The sequence below is a fragment of the Dipodomys merriami genome, unplaced genomic scaffold (genome assembly GCF_024711535.1).
Source record: "Dipodomys merriami isolate MVZ:Mamm:240054 unplaced genomic scaffold, mDipMer1.0.p SCAF_1, whole genome shotgun sequence".
In the NCBI taxonomy this organism is placed as follows: domain Eukaryota; kingdom Metazoa; phylum Chordata; class Mammalia; order Rodentia; family Heteromyidae; genus Dipodomys; species Dipodomys merriami.
This window is the reverse complement of record NW_027202270.1, coordinates 4,618,841-4,626,508: the sequence shown is the minus strand read 5'-3', so window position 1 is coordinate 4,626,508 and position 7,668 is coordinate 4,618,841.

Here is a 7,668-nt window from a genome sequence, read left to right as displayed (position 1 = left end):
ATGAGGCCCTGGGTTCGATTCCTCAGCACCATATAAGCAAAAAGCAAAAAGCCGGAAGTAGTGCTGTGGTTCAAGTGGTAGAGCACTAGCCTTGAGCTGAAGAGCTGAGGGACAGGGCCCAGGCCCAGAGTTCAGGCCCCATGACCGGACCCCCCCAAAAAAGAACAATGACAAGTCTCAGTGGCAGACAGTTGTGCACAAGCTCTGACCTTGGTTGGCTCTCTCCATGTGCTTCTCATGCTCCTTTCTGGGGTCTGGGACCAGCTGGGGCATATTTTCCTCATGGTGCTGATAGAATCACAGATTAGTAAATGGAAGTACATAACACTTCTTAAGGATTTGCTCAGAGCCGGTAACAGTCGCCTCCACTTTCCAGTCTTGTGTAAGCTCTTCTTATTGGAAAACCAAACCAAAAACCGCGTAAGAAATGGGATTCTGAGAAATGTAGCTCCCAGCCTTAGATGCACGCAGCAATGCTAGCAGTGATGATGCTGGTGGTGGACATGTGGCTTTGGTGTTAAAGGTGACAGTGACAATGGTAGTGGGTTTTAATGGTGGAGCTAATGGTGCTGATGGCGATTATGGTGGAGGTGGCTGGGTGGAGTAATGGTAGTGATCATGGTGGTAGAGGAGGTACTGATGTGGTAATAATGTCCATGATTATAATAGTGTCACTGGTGCTTATGGTAGCAGTGGTTATGGAGGTAATGGTGCTCACTGTAGAGGCTATAGTGGTGGTGATGATGATGATGATGATGATGATGATGATGATGATGATGATGATGATGATAGTGACAATGAGGATGATGGTAGTAATAGTACTGGTGGTGGCATATGGGTAATGATGGTGGTTATTGGGATGGAGGTAATGGTGCTCACTGTGGAGGTGAGAGTGGTGATAATGATGATATTTATGGTGATGATGATGGTGATAATGATAGCTATGGTGGTGCTGGTGGTGGTAACAAGGTTGTCATGGTGATGGTGGTGGTGCTGATGGTGATACTGATGATGATGATGGTTGTGTTGTGGCAAGGGTGGTGGAGGTGCTAGTGGTGGTTGTCATCATAGTCTTCCAGATCGGGGAGCATCTGGCCTTCCAGACACTCATGTTCAGATCCAGTGGGCAAGTGCATCTGGTCTAGGAGATGGAAAGAGGACTCACTGGGGTCTAGATCTAGCTTAGAGCAACCACGGTACAGAACCAACGGGAACGGGCTGGGGTGGTGTGCCTGGGCTCCGGACCACAGAGCAGGGAAGTGACCGGGCAACAGCGGCGGAGCCAGGGTGGCTGCAGAGAGGTGCCCTGCCCTGGATAGTTCTCTGCCCTCCTGAGACAGGATGCAAAATGGACAAAGCACGGGAAAAGAGCTGCTCTTTATTGATCACGTTCATGATCAGCAACGGAATTGTATCAATCCAAACATCATTTTATCGGACAAGTTGTGGTATTTATATATAAGTCACGTTGGGTATGAATAATAATAATTTTCTTGTCTTCCCATCCGAAGTATATTTCTTACTTCTATCCTCTCTTCAGAGTCCCCCTAACCACGCTGTCGTGCAATGATGGTAATGGCGACCCTCATTCCCCATTTCTGTTCGTTTGCTCTATTTCTCGACTCCTTTATTATAGGTAGCAGAGGTGTTTACTGTCATTGTGAACACGTCACTGTGTTTAATTTCTTTCTCGTTTATTAAGATGGAGATATTCTCCATTTTCTTCTGCTGAATCCTCTCTCTGCACTCTCTAGGTGCAAGGTGCTCTGATGTTTCAGAGCCCTTGGATGTTTGGTGGTGGAGTATGGCGGCAGGAAGTCCACCCAGGTCTCCTCAGCTTGTGTCCTTGTATCCTGGCTCCTGTGATGAGCCCACAATTCTTGAAGCACATGTGTGGCTGTGGAGCCACCCACCTCCCCTGTCGAGAGTCTCTAGGGTTGGTATGGAGTGCAAGGCAGGACTCTGCACCTGGCAGCAGGTGGCAGGCAGTGAGCCGTGGACATCGGCATTGTCCGTCCCAGCAGGAAGCCCGCCCTGCAGCCCGATGGTCAGGCTAGGCTGTCTGGCTGGTTCCTGGACCTGCCACAGGCCTTGCTTCTGGAAGGCAAAATAATAATGATGATGATGATAATAATAATAATCAGGCCACACCAGGGGACCCCCTCTGGATTAAATAAGGTAACTGTCAGGAGGCACCAGGCCGTGGGCAGGTCTGAAAGGAGGGGGCTCCTGTCCCGCTCTCTGTAACCCGGGCTGCACCTCACCGGGGCCTTACAACAAAGCCTGACGAGTTTTCAACCCAACAGGCAGCTCAGCTCCTCAATTCTGAACCTTTAACAGGAAATGTGAGTTGAGAGAGTGTTTGAATTGGCTCATGCCAAAACAAAACAAAAAACCCAACAACAATATTTGCTTGAGGTTAGCTCCTGCATTATGAATTTTTAACCTCACATAAATCAAACTGCAAAAAAAAAAAAAAGACAAAGCCTGAATTTCCTGTGCTGGAACCAAAATAGAAGCTGCCTGGTCTCTCAAACAACCCCAGTGATGCTTCCATAATCAAATCACGCTGAGATGAATCGCTGGAATATTTATATTTAGGTCTTAAAGTATAATGTAAAATAAATGAAAACAGTCTGTCTTCTCTCCACGGAAGCCCTGCCACTTTTCCACTTACAAAGGCGACTTGAAGACTGGGCCATTTTGTGCCTGGGGCAGAACTTGGCTTTTTCCCCTTAACTGCTTCTCCCATCCCCCTTTCCTCTCCACCCCTCCCCCCAGATGTCCCTTATGAGGTCCCCATTTCTAAATGATGGATGGAAAGTCTTGGAGGAAATCCATCCATAGCAGGAGGTAAAGAAAATCTCTGTGGACTGTGTATTCGGAGAAACACAAACTCTTAGAACCATCCACCAGACAGAAGCTTAGAGAGGTAGAATCATTGCCCAATGTAATCATTAATTGGACACATTTTTCAGCACTTCTTTTCAATTACAAATGTAGGAGACCAGGAAAACAATACAAGGAAAGTTTTGGCTTGGGGGGAAGGCAGAAGGAAACAGGAGCTCTTGTTAGGCATTTCTAGGAGCTGTCAGACACCGTGGCAAAAGATGGCCTTGGAACTCAGCTTTAAAGGTTGATCAAGGTTCTCCTGGGGGAAAATAAAGCTGCCAAGGCCACAAGAATTGTGTCAAGGCTGATGTGGAAGTGGCAGAAGGTGTGAGGTGGAAATATGTGATAAGAAGCTGGAAAAATAAATTGAGGGCAAGGACGCAGGCAGCTGGGAATAAGTCAGATAGGGCTTTATCTTACAGAAGACTGGAGGTGTTCAACCAAAGCGTATGTATGAAGTCAGCAGTGGAAGGCGTCAGTCATCCGTTCATTCACTTAGCAAAGAGTGATTGAAATCCTTGCGGAAGAATAACAGATTCCTGTCCCAGAACCTGATCTTCTTGGGTGGCAAAAAAACACCAACAAATAAACTGAGATGCTGACACCCACTGTGGGCCCCTCGGGATGCGGGGAGATGGGCACATGGGGTGTCTGTTGGCAGTTGCATTCCAAGTGCAGAAAGATTAGGGTAAAGACCTCCCAGTAAATGGACAGGTCATCAAGAGAAGAGGTTGGCCTTAGGTGAATGGGCAGGAACCGAGGTCAGCAGGGCCTTGCATCAGACTCAGGAGTTTATAGAGAAATGCAGTGGCAAGCCACCATGAGTGCCTGCTGAGGTCTGGCTGAGCTGCCCACATCTGCTCTGCACCATGGTACACAGGAGACGTGGGCGCTTGCACAGAACAGTCGGAGAGCCTGGTGAAAAGAGGGCAAGTTGAGACTTTCTGCAAGGGCAGCTCTGCACTGGGCACCTACCTCAGCTGAGAGCTGAGGATCACAGTGCGAAGTCAGCCCAGGCAGGAAAGTTCCAATTAACCACCCCAAAGCCAGAAGTGGTGCTGTGGCTCAAATGGTAGAGCGCTACTACTAGCACAAAAAGCTAAGGGACTATGCCCGGGCCCTGAATTCAAGCCCATACTGGCAAAAAGAGATGGAAAGACCTGAAGTTTAGGTGTGGGAAAGACATTAGGATATAAGCTCAGGACTGGGGGAAAGGTAGGTGAGTGTCTTTGAGACCTCCAGTGAAGGAGCTGAAGAAGAAAGATTGCCCAAGAGGGGGAAGAGAGGGCTGGGGAGAACAGTGCCCTCTCTGCCCACCTCACCTGACATCTGCCCCACTGGCCACTCCAAGGAGGCCGCATATGGTCACCTGCCCAGCAGCATGAGCACACGACACATCTATCTGCCTGGAGGAGCTGACATTTGACTGGGAGAGGAGGGGGCAGATGACAAGAATTCATTGGGTGAGGGGAGGGCCATGAACGGGGCGGGGAGAGATCTCTTCTCTGAAGATGGGGCCTCTGGGTACCAGTCCAGTCCAGCAGGAACCTGAAGGCAGAGACAGGGAGGAAGAGGAGCACACAGGCAAGGAGGGACATGCCCAGAAAGGACGCAGGGTGCTGGGCACTGGCGCAGAGACTCAGCTCTGACCACATTCCCAGGCGGTGTGTACCAGATACCGTGCTCTCGGGCTTCCGGGACCTGATGACAGCAGGGACTCCCTGCAAGTTGCAGCAACCAGGACCAAGTGCCTGTCCACCCCTCTGCCTCCTGCCAGCTCCCCTGTGTCTTTGAAACCTGGAGCCTGTTTGCACCTTCTGCGGTCCTGGCCCTGCTGTGGGGTCCAGCTCATTGGTGGCAGATTCTGGGTCCTCTGGGACATCCAAGCAGACCACTATCTTCACTGGGGGATGCCATACAGCCCCTGAGCCCTGTCCCCAGGCACCCCCAAACTGTCTGCTCCCCAGCTGTGCCGCCTACTCCTAAAGAACCCCTACTTCTGCTTGCAGCCAGGTTGGAATAATTACCTTGGCTCATTCTGCAGATTCCTTTCCATGATTAGAAGTAATGACCCACCAGCTCCCAGTCAGTAGCCGTGGATGAGCAATCCCCACCAGCCCCAGGATCCTGACCCACACTCACGGCACCGTGGTCACACCTGTGGGTCCGACACGACATTGCAGGACACCAGGTCAAAGAGAGCTTGTTGGAAAGAACTAAGCTAACAAGAGGCTGAAGTGAAAAGACCTGGAACCTTTGACCTCTCTGGGCCTCTCTGCCCTGTTTGAAGGGATGAAGCTTCCACTTGGGCAGTGGATCAGCTAGTGGGTCAAATGTTCACTGTTCCCACGGCAGAGTGGCACCAGTGCATACGGTGTGCAGTGTTAGCCGATGACACTTCTTAACTGTTACCACCACGGCCATACTTCCTATCTCAGTGCATTTGTGCTGCTATCACAGCCGAATGGCTGATAGCCACAGACATTTCTTCGCCCCAGTTCTGGAATCCAGAGGTCTGAGGTCAGATTTGGAGTGTGGTGAGGGCTGCGCTCTGATTCGTAGAGGACATCTTACAATGCCATCGCCTGGTGGGAGATTAGTGCGCCCAAGGCGCTAAGCTCATCATTGAGGACGTGACTCCAGGACCTGGTCACTGTGCCAAGGCCTGCCCACCGCTCGCCACACGGCTCTGCACACTCTGGTCCTCGTCCGAGTACTCCTGCTTGCTTTCTCACTTGGCTCCTTGGAGCAAGGCTGCTCTGTTCTAGGAGACCCACCAGGCTGCTCTCTCCCAACTTCCTTCCTCAGGCCCTGGCCCCCAGCGGAGCTCAGTAATTAGGACGGATAAATGCAGATGTGCTGGGAGGGAGAGAAAGCCTGAGGCAGAACAGGAGAGATGACGGACGTGAGTCTGGGTGCAAGGGCGGTGTGCAAAAGAGGCAGAAGATGTTTATTATCTCAGGGCTTGGCAAGGCCCGAGGGCGAGGCTGGTCTCTGCTCAGACTTCTCTCTAAGTGGGTGGTGGGGTGACTGTGTCCCTGGGGGCCTTCAGGGAGGGGGTGGGCATTGGCTTCCAGGGAGGTAAAGTTGCCCAGCCTGAGAGGGAGGAAGAGTAGGGGGAGGAAGGGAAGGGAGAAAGGCAGGGACAGCAGGTGAGGGGCATGCCAGGGCCTGACAAAGAGGCGGGATTGCACAAAGGGGGTCTCCAGAGCCTGGGAGCCTGGGGCTGTCTCTGTTCTGTTTCCAGACAAGTCTCCCTGCACTCATTGCTCATCCTGGGACTGGGCCGTGATAAACAGCTATAGTGGCCACTGTCTTTGCCCAAAGGTGGACAGAGCAGAGGAGGGGTTCTAAGTAGCTTCAGTTCACAAAGCATCACAGAGATCCACAATACCATGTCCCGACCAGCTCTGAGGAAACTGTCCCTAAAGTAAATGTGCTCCAAATACTTTAATCCAAAAGTAGGCAACAGAATACAGATTGTGTTTTACCTTCATGATTTCCCCAGTACCACTTCCTTCTTTACCCAAGATGCCTTGTTCTGAGTAGTTTTGCTTTTCTACCTGACCAAAGACTGGCTGCAAAAAAAATGTCATCTTGTACTTCAGCAAGTCCTTGGTCCTCCTGGCGAGCTGGGAGCATGAAGCACATGGGAAGTATCAAAACCACCAGTGCCCAGGGAGTGCCCAGCCTTCCTCCTGAAAGCTGGGACCAGCTGCACTTTGACAAAGTTCCTTTGTGCTATGAGGAAGCCCCAGAGTGAAGAATCCACCCAGCTTCACGTTGCAGCTATGTCGCTCCAGGTTGTTTGGTGCTTGGCCATTTCTGCTGAAATAAGGTTCCCTGGAGGCAGGGAAGTCCAACATGGAGGCGCTCGGTGGTTCTGGATGTGAGGAAGTCCAAGATGGAGGGGCCTTTGTCTCATCACCCGGTGTCTGCATCATGTGTCAGGAGGATGAGAGAGAGCAGAAGATGGAGTTGATTTATACCAAACCCATCTGGAGATAAAGCTGTTTCCACAATAGCCACACAAAACCATCCAAAAGCAGAGCCCACACTAACCCAAGGTTCTTGTCTCCACACCACTGTTTCCCACAGAAGAACTTTGGAGGTCACATTCAAACCACCATCATCACGATGTGTAGGATGGATGACCCTACGGACCCTGGGACAGAGGGATGGATGTCTGAGGGCACAGGGTATACCAGATGCCCGGAAAGGAAGTAGAAACTCTACTGTGAGTGTGTTCACCATCACATCAGGAATGGATGGCATTTCCATGTCATTTTGAATAATTGAATTTACTTGTCTCATTCTCATTTCCTTTTTCTCCCCTCTCTTTTCTCCTTGCATCCAAATGAAAGCCGAAATCTGTGACTTCTCTGGAATATAGACTGATACTTAAACTTCCTTGGCTCTCTTTCTCTTCCAAAGTGTCTCGTCTCTCCCATTGATATGAGCCGAAGGCTCAGGTTCCCGTGAGTATTGCCATAGGACTCCATTCCTATTCCAGGAAAACCAAGCTGCTCTTTTGGGAAAACACAAAAGCCATTGAGAACCCGGTTTCTGTAAAATCTGGAGAATATGATTTTCTGCTTAGTCCTAAATTGGTTTGGTAATGATTAGTGTAAACAAACAAACAAAAATTGGGGCATCCTGTTGAAGGTGGGAATAAAAGAGGGGAGTATAGACTCTCTAGGATTGACATAACTGTGGGAGAGTCCCCAAATATCTCTGAGCCCTGTGTCTTTCTATCTAATAAAAGAGATGGAGTGA